At 45.9% G+C, this 15,885-nt stretch overlaps 1 pseudogene; it reads left to right on the forward strand.

Annotated features, from left to right (window-relative positions):
* The first annotated feature begins 7,450 nt into the window (after positions 1–7,450).
* Positions 7,451–8,806, forward strand: LOC136490911 (uncharacterized; annotated as a pseudogene).
* Positions 8,807–15,885: the final 7,079 nt, after the last annotated feature.

Raw genomic sequence — 15,885 nt, forward strand, 5'->3', positions numbered from 1 at the left:
GTTTGCTGACCTCCCTTGTCTTTCTGAGATAGGTTCAGAGGATGAGGAGGAGGAGGAGCAGCCAGAGCTTGATCCTCACATGAGTTTGAGGTCCACCTTGCAGTCTATGAGGAGCACCAGGTGTGAGGGTCACACTTTGACCACTCATCACCAAGGGAGGGCAGTGGTGTCTTCTTCTTCCTCCTGCGACAATGATGATGATGGTGGAGAGGAGGACGTTATAGGTGCTAGTGGAGCTGCTAGTGGTGATGTTGATTGGGACACCATCCAAGAGGATGAGGAGTGAGTGTTAGTCTTTCTTCTTTTCTTCTTTTTTGGTGCTTTATGTCAAAGGAGGAGAAAATTAGAGGGGTCAATAACTTTTTTGATGCCATGGAGAGGAGGTTGTTGCAGCTAGAGTCATGTTCGTATCCGTTTAGAGTAGTCTTCGTTAGGTGCGAGTTTGAGAGTCTATTAGAAACTCTATTTATGTAATAATGCTACTTAAGTACTTTATATATGTGTGGGATATGGACATATATTAATCTATGATGTCGCTTGTGATACAATTGTGCTAGAATGTATATCTTTCTATGTATCATATATTATGTGGTGTCTGTTCTAATCTGTACTATTACAGCAAGTGCGGCAGTGCCGCACTCTGTTGCGGTAGTGCCGCACCGAGCTGCAATAGCAAACCATGTTGTGCAAAAACTGTCAATTGCATCACGTTTTACATACCTGACAAAGTATGTAGCACCCCACAGGAGCATGGATGTAGGGGGAGCCCCATCACTTTCACTAAAATGTGAATCTTGGTTTCTTATGCCAATTTAAGAATTCAATTCTCTATTCATATACTTAGGGGAGGTTCTACACCCATGGCTAAAAAATCTCAATATTTATTTTATATCTTTTGTAAGCTCTAATTGGGTTGTCATCAATCATCAAAAAGGAGAAGATTGAAAGTGCAATCAAGCCATAATTGTGGGTTTTGGTGACAATGACTGAAAGGATCAAGATGCTCAAGAGGGGAGGGGTGAATTGGACTAATTCTAAATTTCTTCACAATAATTAAATCATATGGTTAGCCCAATTAACCCCTTGTGCCTAGAAAGTGTTCCTAATTGTTCTACCGCACAAAAGACTTGCAACCTAAGTTCCAATCCTACTCTAGCATGGCAATTCTAAGAATGTAAAGACATGAATTGAATTGCTCAAAGTAAATGCTCAAAGTAAATAGAGAGGAAGGAACACGGCGATGTTTTGCCAAGGTATCGGAGAGTCGCCACTCCCCACTAGTCCTCGTTGGAGCACCCGCGCAAGGGTGTAGCTCCCCCTTGATCCGTGCAAGGATCAAGTGCTCTCTACAGGTTGATTCTTCAACACTCCGTCGCGGTGAATCACCCACAACCGCTCACAACTTGAGTTGGGTCACCCACAAGCTCCGCCGGGTGATCACCGAACTCCCAATCACCACCAAGCCATCTAGGTGATGGCTATCACCAAGAGTAACAAGCATGAACTCTCACTTGACCACGACAAGCCTAATGAGAAGGTGGATGCACACTTTGCTACTCTCGATCTTCACTAATGAGGTCTCTCTTTTGGATTCACAAATCTCAATCACCTCACTAGGACCTTGCTCTTCTTGGCACTCTCTAAGGTGTTTCTTAGTTGTTGGAATGAGCAAAAGTACCCCCACACACGAGTGGAGGTGGTATTTATAACATGGGCTGAAAAACGAACCGTTATGTGCCTCTACGGGGTGATCAGACATTCCGGTCATGTTGACCGGACGCTCCGGTCAGTACACCCCGAACTCTAGAGTTTACAGTGTGATCGGACGCTGCCAGCATCCGGTTGGCACTGATCGGACGTGTCCGGTCACGATTTACTCTCTCTAGAACCTTACTGGAAACGATCGGACGCTGACTCTCAGCGTCCGGTCACTTGACCTTCTAGTGTCTGGTCACACCGAACGATTTCACCTTAGTCAAATGAACTGATCGGACTCAACGTCAGCGTCCGGTCACACCGAAGCCAGCGTCTGGTTAGTATTTGACCCTCCATTCACTTCCAACTCTCAATCATACGTGAATGAAGTTTGCTCCATTGAATCTTAGGCATATGTAGGAGCTATCTAGCGCTAGTTTTAATAAGTGTGCACCACACCTAACTCACTAGACTCACCTAGGTCAAGCTACCCGTCCATACCCCCCTTAATAGTACGGCCAAAGGAAAAACAAAGTCCTAAACTACTCTAAGTGTCTCTTCAACTCCAATCGACACTTAGAACTAGTTCATCCTTAACCTTGTCATCCATCCTTTGAAAACCGAAACAATTTCCATCGTAGGGGCATGACCACCTCAATTGCCTAATTGATCTCCATTACCATGACCTAACTTAATTTCATCTGCAAAACACACATTAGTCATAGTAATCTTGTATTGTCATTAATCACCGAAACCCTACTAGGAGCCTAGATGCTTATCTTTGAGCTCTTTCTTAGAAGATTTGAGCTCCTTGAGTTTGGATGACATAGCATCATTTGCTTCTCTAAGCTCAACACTAGCCTTTTCGACTATCTCACATCTAGCTAAAAGAGAATCATTCTTAATCTCAAGCTTTTTATTTTTAGCTCTAGTCTTTATAATGATCTTAGTGTATTTCTTTAGTAATTTAGCTAGATCATCATAAGTAGGTGACTCATATTCATCATCGCTATCACTATCACTATCATCATTATGAGCATGATCATCACCACTACTATCATCATCATGAGATATCTTGCGTTCACCCTTAGCCATAAGGCATAGGTGTGTAGAGGATGATAGTGGTGGTGGCGGTGAAGATGATGAGTCAATAGCAATGGCGGCCACCTTCTCGTTGTCACTTTCATCATCGGATGATCCACTAGATGAATCAATGTCCGTGAGCCAATCACCGACGATGTAAGCCTTTCCACTCTTCTTCTTCTTGTGGAAATCCTTCTTCTTGCCATCTCTCTTCTTGTATGGCTTGTTCTTTTTCTTCTCATCTTTATCTTCATTGCTTGAGTCATCTTTCTTGCCCTTGTTCTTGTTCTTGAACTTGTCTTTCTTGGGCTTTGTGCATTGGTGAGCTAGATGACCAAGTTCTCCATAATTGTAGCAATCCATTTTGGAGATTGGTTTTCTTCTAGAGCTAGTGAAGAACTTCTTCTTCTTGCCATCAAACTTGATGCCACTCTTGTTTAGCTTCTTAAGCATCTTGGCGGTCTTCTTCACCATGAGAGCAAGGCTTTCATCATCAACTTCATCTTCACTTGAGCTCTCATACTCAAGTCTTGCCTTGCCCTTCTCTTGGCTAGCTTTGAATGCTAAGTCCTTATCTTTCTTCTTGGTAGAGGATGAGCCATCTTGTGGCGTGATGTGCATGTACATCTCATGAGCATTGATCTTCCCCAAGATTTGTGTCGGTGTAGCGGTGGAAAGATCACCTTGATGTAGCATGGTCACAATATGCCCATATTTGTCAATGGGGAGGACACTCAAAATCTTTCTCATAACATCGGATGGTTGCATTTGAGTGAGTCCAAGCCCATTGACTTCCTCTACAAGAACATTCAAACATGAATACATTTCATTAGCACTTTCCTTAGGAAGCATTTCAAAAGAGTTGAGCTTTTTCATGACAAGATGATAGCATTCCTCACGCTCACTCTTAGTTCCCTCATGGAGCACACAAACGTCCGACCATAGTGCATGGGCATCTTTGTGGTTTCTCACCTGATTAAACACATCTTTGCAAAGGCCTCTAAAGATGGTGTTTCGAGCCTTTGCATTCCACTTCTCATAATTTACCTCATCGCCTTATAGGTTAGTAGCATCCCAAGGTTCTAGGAAGCCTTGTGAGGTGGCTCTAAGTATACCAACATCTAGAGCCTCTAGATACGCCTCCATGCGAATTTTCCAATATGCAAAGTCATCTCCCTCAAAGATAGGAGGAGGTCCATCTCCGTGAGACATCTTTCTCTAGGTAGTTAAGCCTAAATACGTGAGTACGAGGCTCTGATACCAATTGAAAGGATCAAGATGCCCAAGAGGGAGGGTGAATTGGGTTAATTCTAAATTTCTTCGCAATAATTAAATCATATGGTTAGCCCAATTAACCCCTTGTGCCTAGAAAGTGTTCCTAATTGTTCTACCACACAAAAGACTTACAACCTAAGTTCCAATCCTACTCTAGCATGGCAATTCTAAGAATATAAAGACATGAATTGAATTGCTCAAAGTAAATGCTCATAGTAAATAGAGAGGAAGGAACACGGCGATGTTTTGCTGAGGTATCGGAGAGTCACCACTCCCCACTAGTCCTCATTGGAGCACCCGCATAAGGGTGTAGCTCCCCCTTGATCCGTGCAAGGATCAAGTGCTCTCTACGGGTTGATTCTTCGACACTCCGTCACGGTGAATCACCCACAACCGCTCACAACTTGAGTTGGGTCACCCACAAGCTCCACCGGGTGATCACCGAACTCCCAATCACCACCAAGCCATCTATGCGATGGCGATCACCAAGAGTAACAAGCACGAACTCTCACTTGACCACGACAAGCCTAATGAGAAGGTGGATGCACACTTTGCTACTCTCGATCTTCACTAATGAGGTCTCTCTTTTGGATTCTCAAATCTCAATCACCTCACTAGGACCTTGCTCTTCTTGGCACTCTCTAAGGTGTTTCTCAGCTGTTGGAATGAGCAAACGTACCCCCACACACGAGTGGAGGTGGTATTTATAACATGGGCTGAAAAACGAACCGTTATGTGCCTCTGCGGGTTGACCGGACGCTCCGGTCAGTACACCCCAAACTCTAGAGTTTACAGTGTGATCGGACACGTCTGGTCACGATTTACCCTCTCTAGAACCTTACTGGAAATGACCGGACGCTGACTCTCAGCGTCTGATCACTTGACCTTCCAACGTCTGGTCACACCGAATGATTTCACCTCAGTCAAATGAACTGACCGGACTCAGCGTCAGCATTCGGTCACACCGAAGCCTGCGTCCGGTCAGTATTTGACCCTCCATTCACTTCTAACTCTCGATCATACGTGAATGAAGTTTGCAACATTGGATCTTAGGCATATGTAGGAGCTACCTAGCGCTAGTTTTAACAAGTGTGCGCCACACCTAACTCACTAGACTCACCTAGGTCAAGCTACCCGTCCATACCCCCCTTAATAGTACGGCCAAAGGAAAAACAAAGTCCTAAACTACTCTAAGTGTCTCTTCAACTCCAATCGATACTTAGAACTAGTTCATCCTTAACCTTGTCGTCCATCCTTTGAAAACCGAAATGATTTCCATCGTAGGGGCATGACCACCTCGATTGCCCAATTGATCTCCATAACCATGACCTAACTTAATTGCATCTGCAAAACACACGTTAGTCATAGTAATCTTGTATTGTCATTAATCACCGAAACCCTACTAGGGGCCTAAATGCTTTCAATGACCACGAAATTAGAGAACTAATGAGATTTATCGAGATGACAAGCAGGTAATTCATATTCGAGGATGCTATACGAAACGGAGGAGCACCCAATTACAAATGTAGATGACTTTAAACTCAAAAGAGGTTTAAATTCTTTTATATTTTAAATTTGAGTATAGCAAAAGCCATACTATAAAGGGGGACACAATGTTTAAGCTAATATGTGCTACTAAGTGCTCAAACATACACATGCATCCTCCGATTCATAGCCAAGACAGTCTACACTTCACTGTTACCCGTGCTGTCTTGCGTGGTGCGGCACTGCCGCACTTGAAGAGAGGCACTGCCATGACTTAAGTGACCGTTGGGGCTGGGGGTATTTATACCCTTCCCCTTCCTTTCTAATGGCTCTCTGCCTCTTCTTCCTCACTCTAGCTCATCAAAAACAGAAAGGAGCCTCTCTCTCTCCCCATCCATTAGTGACCTTGAGCCCTCAAGCAAATCCATTTATTTCTCCATCAATCCTTGAGAGAAAAGTGTTCAAAACTCAATTAGAGAGTAGCTACATTGATTCCTCCTCAAAAGAGCACTTGGTTCATATTTTGGCCGGCGGTTATGTTTGTTACTCTTAGAGCTTGGCTCCTAGCCGGCTAGAGCGTCGCCCGTGGAGCTTGCCAACTTGTGTGGCAGCCCCGGGAGGTTTGTAACCATCTCTTGAAGCTAGTAAACTCATCCCTCATCTTAGGAGTTAAGTCTCTTGACTTGAGAACGACGAAGGGTTGGAAAGCCCTAAGCCTTAGTGGCTAACCTCAACAACGTGGAGGTAAGCAAGCCTTGGTGGCGAGCCGAACCACGGGATAAATTATTGTGTCACTTGTGCTTGATTTACATTACTTGCATTTCATATTGTTGGTTGAGGTTATTTCTAGGGTTTCTAGTCGATCTACTTGTGTGTGGTGTTCCTACAACTTCTAGCTCTTGATCTGTGACTATCATACATATAGTAGGCTAAGAAATTTCTCCGATCTCAGTTTTCGTTCACTGATTTTGAACTGTGACTCGAAGTTGTCTGCAGGTACGGTAGCGCCGTTGTTCTGGTCCGGCAGTGTCGCCGTCCGGCAGTGCCGTCCTCTAGAACGGCAGTGCTGCAGGGTGAATTTGATAAAAGTTTGAATATTTGTTTCGACAGACCTATTCACACTCCTCTAGGCCAACTAGAGATCCTACAAATCCGGCCACACACGTTCTTTGCTTTGTGGCCTTGGCGAACAGCGGCGGCGGGATCAGCCAATACAACCCCTACCCTTATCGTTCTCGACGGGATTGCTTCCAGGAGCTAGCTTTCAACCTTAATCACTCATTGCTACAAGGAATCGAAACGAGATGGCTCGCTCATGGCGATTTTTGAAAGATGCAGAAGGTGGCCATGGCGGACGCGTTCTGGCTTTTATAGTTGAGCATCGCGAGGCAGGGCAAACATGGGCTCGACCGGTGCTCGCGGTGGCTTCCAGAGCACGACGAGGCGTCCACTTGCGTAGATGGCGGCGCCACGGATGCGGGTGGCGAGCGCCACACTTGCCGCGCAGGGGGAGTTCGCCGCCGACATGGAGAGGGGGCGAGGGGACTAACCGAATCGTAATGGAGACCAGAAACACGACGGAACCAAAGGGTCGCCGCCGTAGGATCTGCGGCGCGAGGGCCGCCATGGCGACAGGCACTAGCCCGGCGACCGAGGAGGATGGGGCCCACTGGCCACCGGCCACGGATGGTTTTAGGCCTCGAAATGTGAGGTTTGCGTGCGCTAGGTCGGCAGCGAGGGCGGCCGCCGGGGCACAAAGAATTAGTTTTTTTTAATCTATACCATTATAATTTTTGAAGTTCGAAGCACCGTTACAATTTGTCTATTTGCGATTCGTGAACGCGTATGGACGTTAAATTCTCCGTCTCCTCCGTGAGAACGAGCCTGCCCGCAGCAGAGGAGCGCTCGCCGGCGGCGGCCTGCGCGCGAGGTGGGTCTGCAAGTGATGCGCATCCCAAGATGGTGTCCGTCGGGTGCCAGAACCTGTCCAGAGGTGGTGTTGGAGGAACAGAGCAGCGACGCCGGTGTCCTGGAGCCTCTCGCTGCGCACCTCGAGGCTGTCGGTGTCCGGCACCGCCGAGTAGCCTTGCGGGCCCGCCCGCGAGGTGGGGTTGGAGGATGAGAGCAGGGGCGCCACGACGACCGCGTTGAGGACGCGGAGCTCGCCGGTAACGGTGAGCGTCGAGGACAACGGCAAGGTCGAGGTGGCCGGCGCAACGCTGCTCGCTCGCCGCCGCAAACACATACCCTCTTCAAATCCCAGAGTCTCAGTGCCAGGAGGGAATATCAATCAGACATGAATCATGAATGTTGTCCGCGACGACCTCATGCTGCAACGCCTCACCCAATCGCCGAAGAGCAAACTTGCTCGCTGAGTACGCGGCCCGACCCGCACGTCGGTCGCGTGGACGCCAACATCGTCGCAGCCCGAGTCGCGCTGGATGGCGGCGCGCGCCTCCTCGAGGCGGATGAGGTTGCGGGCCAGGATGGAGACCTGCGTGCCCTCCCGCGCCGCGGCCGTGGCCATGGCGAGCGTGCCGCTGGACCCGCCCGTGATGAAGACAGCGGGATCTTGCACCCGGCATACGTACGTCAGCAAGCCTGCGCCGGCGAGGAGGCCGAAGCAGCAGTCGCGGAGGGGGAGTAGTCGAAGGAGAGGCGAGACAGGCTGGCTTTGGGCGTGGCCGTCGACGACGCCGTCGTGTCGGCGTCCGACAGCCGCTCCTCCCCCGGTGGCGCCTTGCGAACTCCGCGACGAGACCGGCGCCACCATCCAGCACGTAGCCGTGGCCGGGCACGCGTTGGCCGTGGTGGAGCGCGACGACACGAGCGACCCGGCCATCGGCCGCGTCCTCCTCACCGGCTCCTGGCTGTAGGACTACTCCCTGGTGCTGGCCGCCCACCTCGCCGCGGACTGCCGCGCTGGGCGCCGCCTCCGTGGCGCCACCGTCGTGGAGCTCGGCGCCGGCGGCACGGCTCTCCCGGGCGTCGCGCCCGTGGCCTGCCTCGGCGCCGCGCGCTGCGTGCTCAGGGACGTCGCCACGCTGCTGCCGGGCCTCAGGGCCAACGCGGACGCCAACGGGATGAGCGCCGCACAGGCCGATGTGCGCGAGCTCCGGTGGGGCGACCGGCTCCAGCTCGAGGACGACAACGAGAGGGTAGCGCGCGGCGTCGATCATGGCGAAGGGGCGCGGTGTCCGTGGCCATGGTAGCCGGAGCAGTGCCGACGCCGCTGAGAGTGGAGGTCCGGGGCACGGCGAGGCGAGGCGTCCGTGGGCAGTCGGTCTGACGGAGAGGCGAGACTTGACGTCCGTATACGTTCCTAGATGGATAGGTAGCTGACAGTGGGTCCTTACGTGCGGCAGACGTAGAAAATAGCATAGATAAGAGGCAGATAGAATTATAATGGTAGATCTCTGAATACACGAATTGTCATGGCGTTTTTATAGACTCGTAGAATTACAATGGCTTCGGAAAAAAAATCAAAGAATTAGGCCTGTAAACATTCTTTTCTAGTCACCACCAATCTCTCAATCGTCAATTTTAGGCATATAGAAACCTTCCTCTCTAGTCTCTACTAGTCTACTACCGTCTACCAACTACCGAATCACATTTCACGATCACCAATTTCAAGCGTATAAATATAAATAAATCTATAACTAAGTTATACATGATCCAATGAGTATAAATTTCACTACAATTGGACCATAGAACTACAGATATGAATTATTCCAATTAATTACATAAAAGCATAGATATAAAGCCATAACAAAAATTTTATACTAAAGCATACCCTATTATATGTTCACTGTGTAGAACTACTCATGTGGAGTCCAATAAAATTGGATTTTTTATTTTATAATTTTTTTGTGATTTATTATGATTTTTCAAAGATTAAGCCGAAATAAATAAAAAAAGAAAAAGACAAAAACCACCTTCAAATCGCTTATAACCGGGCCAGTGAGGTAAGATGAATGGTTTTAAAAGTTGAAGGAGGTGTTTTGCCCGGTTTTAGAGTTCAGAGAGGAAAAACATACTTTCACGAAAGTTGATGAGGTAATAATGACTTTTTCCCTTAATTATTGCACAAGCTAGATTTATACTTACGTATCTCTTAACTAGGAACCTAGATGTTTAGACTCCCCCAACTTTTAACTATCCAATTTACCTATAACAATTCTGAATGCGATTTTAGCTAATGTGACCCTATATTAGCCGTCCCATGTAACGCCACGTCAGCCATGAGGAAAGTAAATAAGATTTTCGTGATAGTTCATGGAGGTTAATTAAACTTTATTAAAAATTATAGAAATATATTTTTAAAAATATCCAAATATTTCTAGGAAAAAGTATAAACTGAAAAATACTAAAACCCCTTCCTACTTTATCATGTGCTTCCGGTGCATGCACAGACCAATGAAGGCGACAACAAACGAGGAAGCGGTCGCATCTGTTCAGATTTGAGTATATATGGTCATAATTTTTTCCTTAGTTAAATGTTTTCATGCATAATGAGTTAAGCATTTCTATGCTTTCTATGAAACCTGCTAAATTAAATAGCCACTGCTATAGCTTCCTATAGCTTTTAGAGGAAGACATCGCTAAATGTCATGGCCCGCTAAATGAGTTAAGTATTTTTTTTATTTGGAATTTCTCGTACATGTCTCCGGTGGTCAAGCAAAGATATATCGCTGAGGATACGTTGTTTGCAGATTGCACGACAGGTTGTAGGGCGATTCACACTGCGGTCTACAACGATTTGTCTTAGCGTTCATCCTCCTTTTCATATTTGACCTTGTTTTAGATTTTAGGAGACAATATAAGATTCGAATAATTCTAAGCAAGGAACAAAAGCGTCTAGCATGATTTTATAATATATATAACTAGTTTCATATTGTTTAGGTTAAAATAAATTTTCTACGGATTTTCTAAGGTTAAATAATACATGTTTTTCCTAAAAACAATATTTGGATAGATTTTTAAAAAAATGTTCTACATATTTTTGGTAAAGTTTAATTGTCTCCCTCAACTATCATGGAAGTTCGATTTACCTCCTCCCTCGTGGTTGACGTAACGATGTAGGACGGCTGATGTGGCGACATGTTAGTAAAAACCACTCGGAAGGTAAATTGAACGGTTTCTAAAGTTAGGAGAATCTAAAAATCTACTTTTATAGTTAAGGGAGGCAAATCAAATTTGCACAATAGTTGAGGGAGGTCAGATGAACTTTTACCTATCCAAGGTACCAAAAACATTAGATGAAATTTTAGGATAGTCTTGATCCTATAGGTTGCATTTGGGTTCCTCCAAACTTCCGTAAAGACTTGTATGGTTACACATCAATCCACCCTAGCCTACGTGGGTTAGGACAGATTAGTGTGCAGCTAAATAAGCCCTAACCTACTAGAAGTAGGTTTATTCAACCTTTTGAGACTTGCTAAAGCTAGCTTATGAAGTTAATGGATGTTTAGATACCATCCCAACTTCCACAAGCTAGACAGCGGAATCTAATAATCACCCTCAGATGCATGGATGGAAAACCGCTTTCAGAGTTAGAATACGTGGTCATTGCTAGATGTTTCGAAAACAAAGGACAATTCATCTACCCAACAAACCGTTCAAGCAGCTATCCAAAACAAATTTGTAAGTGCATCGTATTAGTGGGTTTTGGTGAATAGATGACGATGCATATAAAGAGGCAAGGACGTTTCATGAGATTTTCAACTATATATTAATGTCTCAAATCTTACTCCAAACAAAGATGCGGCATTATGTTTCGAAGTAAAAGAAGTTCAATTTTATTTTAAATTTGTTTGAACTTCACTTGAGTATAGGACGCCGTACGACTAAGAGGGATGAAGTCCCATTACTTGCAGGTGTCCTAAGTGCTCAATGGATCGCTAACTTAAAACCTTAGATGATATAAAATAGCAACCTTGAACTAAGTTAGCCTAGGGCTGTTTTCACAAAGCTGCCCGCATATCCCGGACATGGCACGGAATTTCTGGACCTTGGCAATATCTGGGCTAAAGACATAGCTTTTTTCGACTGAATTTGCCCTGAATTCTTAGGGAGTATTTACCGGATATTCCAAGCCCCACCTCAAAAATATACGGGCTAACCCTAGATCTAAGAAAAGAGTTGTTTCATACTCTAGGGCTAGTATATTGATTAAACTTCAAATTGTTTGGCTTCACGAAAACTCAGAACTATGTTTTTTATAGATTGATATAGTTTTTACTATGTATAATGGTATATAGAAGGGTGTATAGTATATATCAGTGCACGTGTTTGGTTCACGGCTTTCCGGACAGTGCAGATGTGAGGCAGCAATCTTCAATGGGTGTTACTGGCGCCTGGACGTCCGGAGCTACCCAAAATATTGGACGCCTCTGTCCATTGCGCGTGAGGGCGTGCCGCACACGAAAATAAGCCCACGCCATTTGTTTTTGTGTGACCAACTGCGTGGACCACACGCTGCTATTTTGCCTAACCACCATGCCCACACGTAGAAACCCACATGGATCCCAGTCACCTACTCCCGCTTGTGGATGCTGTGCTGCGGATGTGTCTACCGGCCTCAGGCTCCCCCTTTGTCATCTTTTCACTATCTTTGTGCATTACTTCTCCCCCTTTGTCATCAATGACCACAAGGTTTAATTTTAGATAGGTTAAGATTATCAATGTCAATCAATGGGGTGAGGATTATTTTTCTAAATTTGGTCTAATCTAGAACACTTGCCAAAGATATTTAACTCAATTTAATCCAAGGACAAGCTTCTTCACACCTCATTTCAAGGGTTATCTTGTACCATGTTGAGTTAAATACTTATAACTCATTTTCTAGATCAAACACTAAGTTCACAAGCCCACAAATATGTTATATGCTACCACTAGATCATTTCAAATATAGAAGCAATAGTGGTACCATACAAGCATCAAATTCATTTGATTTTTATGAATGAGCCTATAAGACATGAGGAATGACTAGATGCACTAAACATGTCCTTAGCAAAGGATGTATGCATGCCAAGCAACTTTTACCTTGGGTGCTCGAAGGAGAGGCATGTCATATAAGTGGGGGTGCATCAACACATATTTGAGAAATCCAATATGTTCAACTCATTCCTTAGCTTGCAAAACCTTTTCTTATCTAGTGGCTTGGTGAATATGTTGGCAAGTTGATCTTCGGTGCCTACACTCTCAATGCAAATGTCCCCTTTTTGTTGATGATCTCTAATGAAATGGTGGCGGACATCAATGTGCTTTATTCTTACATGTTGAACCGGATTGTTGGTAAGCTTGATAGCACTCTCATTGTCACATAGCAATGGCACTTTGTTGAACTTGATTCTAAAGTCATTCAAGGTGACCTTCATCTAAAGAATTTATGCACAACTACTGACGGATATGTATTCGGCTTCGGTGGTTGATAATGCAACACTATTTTGCTTCTTTGATGATCATGAGACAAGTGATCTTCCCAATAGTTGACAAGTACCCGAAGTGCTTTTCCTTTCAACCTTGCATCCCGCATAATCCGAGTCAGAGTAACCAACTAGCTCAAACTTTGCTCCTATGGGGTACCATAAATCAACATTTTGTGTATGCTTCAAGTACCTCAATATACTCTTTGTAGCCTTCAAATGACTTTCTCTTGGTGAGGCTTGAAATCTTGCACACGTGCATACACTAAACATGACATCCGGCCTTTATGCGTTCACGTAGAGTAGGCTTCCAATTATAGACCAATATAACTTTTGATCTATCATATTACCACTTGCATCACTATCCAAATTGCCATTTGTTCCCATTGGTGTACTAATTGTCTTTGCTTCATTCATGCCAAACTTCTTGAGCATGTCTTTGATGTACTTGCCTTGACTCACAAATGTACCATGCTTCAATTGTTTGATTTGAAGACCAAGGAAGTAACTCAACTCTCCAATCATGTACATCTCAAATTTATTAGCCATCATCTTTCCAAACTCTTCACAAAAGTCTTGATTGGTTGATCCAAATATGATGTCATCAACATAGATTTGCAACATAAATAAGTCTTTGCCAATCTTCTTGGTGAAAAGAGTGGTGTCAACCTTACCCATAATGAACCCTTTAGAGAGTAAAAAGTCACTCAACCTCTCAGACCATGCTCTAGGTAATTGCTTCAAGACATACAATGCCTTCTTCAACTTGTACACATGGTCGGGCTTCTTTGTAACACCCTCGGTGTTACACTGTACAATTTTTGCTAAAACATTGCATATGCATCATGTTTATATGATAGTGTATGAAATATAACGTGTAAATATATTCCTGTGACTTGAAACGTTTATCAGAAACACAAAACGAATCTTATATTTCATGTCGCGTTTTATCACTTAGAGTTCTAGACAAATTTTTAGTGAAAGAAAAATGCTATAGAACACATATACAAAACTTTAATAAAGTTGGTAGTACGAACTTCATAGGTGGCAATGAAATACTTGTGGTCGAGAGTGGCATTTGCAAGCTAGCTTATTTGGTAGCCTAGAAATCGAAGTTGACTCAAAACCGATCGAAACTTAGTCACTTTTCTCAAGTCTGAAAATGGGTCGACAAAGCTAAGTTCGACAATGTTTATAGGAAGATCGGGTAAGTAGTGGCATGGTTTGAGGGTTTGTTTTAGTAGCTTGATACACCATCTCGAACGTAAAATAGTGGCTGTAGCAACTGGATCATCGAGTTGGAGTTTTGAGCAGCTTTAAAAAGCGTACAGGGCACTTTTCCCAGTCGAGTGCAGCGTCTGGCCGTGGTCACCAGGTTCCGTTCGGCTTGGCGCGCGGCACTGGCCTACCCTAGTGCACACACGCGTGCTGCCGCATGGGCTTCGTGCCCCACTGCCATGCTCGTGCACGCGCTCACACACCCGCACCGTCGTTGCCATGCACGCACGCACGCACACACGCACGCCACGTCAGCATCCTGGCCGCTTAGCCAGCACCACCGTCGTCGTAGGCCCATTGCCTTGGCTTGGCCACTAGCACCGTTTCACCGTGTCGCTAACCCCGCGCATCACGCCACTGCGCTGCTGCTGGCCGTGGCTGCTTGTGCGAGGTCGCCTACACATGCTCTGCCACACCGTCGCATTCGCCTGCTGCCCTACCGCCTCACACTCGTCTATGCGGTGCTGTGAGAGCATGGCCATGTTTGGCCCTGCCAGCACATCGCCTTGTCGCACATAGCTCAATGACATGTTCAACTAGAGTTGCTCTTCGTGGCTCCCGCGGGGTGAGCACAATGCCCCTCACAAAGCTCTTCTCTAGAGCACCGCACAAGCTTCTTGCGGGCTTTGACAGAGACCACCACCAAGCCATCTAGGAGGTGGCAACCTCCAAGAGTAACAAGCACCACTGGCTTGCAACTCGATCACCTAGTGCCACTCGATGCAACCTCACGATGCAATTGCACTAGAATCGCTCTCTTACACAATCGAATGATCACTATCAAGCATATGTGAGATGGAGGGCTCCCAAGGACTCTCAAGCATGGACACACAATCCCCCGAGGTGCTCAGCCCCAGTCATGGCTGAGGCCACCTTCTATTTATAGCCTCGTGGGCTAAACTAGCTGTTACCCCTTCACTAGGCAAAACTCAGGACGACCGGACGCTCTGGTCGTATCAACCGAACATAGGACCTCAGTGTCCGGTCAACGGATGCTTGCCACATGTTGCCTCCATTCAACCTCAGACACTTGATCTCAACGGTCAAGTGATGGCCGAACATAGCAACCCCAGCGTCCGGTCATTTCTAGTAAGGTACCAGTCGCGACTGGACGCGTCCGGTCGATCACGATCGGACACAGCATTAGTGTCCGGTCCTTCTCCAACTTTTCTGTGTCACCTATGTCACCGTATGTTAGCCTAACCAGACATACCCTGCCAGCGTCCGATCGAAGACCGATGCCTACGTGCGCTCTGCTGCCACTGATTGGACGCAGGACCCTAGCATCCGGTCACTGCGTGACCAGTGGCCGGTGCACTCTGTGAGACCCTGTCTTTTTTGTATAGGGCGCCGGTGGTATCGTCGGACTGTCCGCACTCTATGGGCAGACACTCCGCCGGTGGAGTTCGAACCCTTGCCTTTGTTCCTTCACCGAGTTGATCCACATCAACTCCAACTTTTATCTCCTTTGTAAATGTGCCAACACCACCATGTGTATGTGTGCTAGCATTTTCACAAACCTTTTCCAAAGGATTAGCCACTCAACTTGCCACACCACTCAATCCTAGCAATGATGTAAAGTTAGATCACTTGAGTGGCACTTAGATGACCGATATGCAAACAAGTTTGCCCCTCTTGATAG

Source organism: Miscanthus floridulus, chromosome 11, assembly GCF_019320115.1.
Source record: "Miscanthus floridulus cultivar M001 chromosome 11, ASM1932011v1, whole genome shotgun sequence".
Taxonomy (NCBI): domain Eukaryota; kingdom Viridiplantae; phylum Streptophyta; class Magnoliopsida; order Poales; family Poaceae; genus Miscanthus; species Miscanthus floridulus.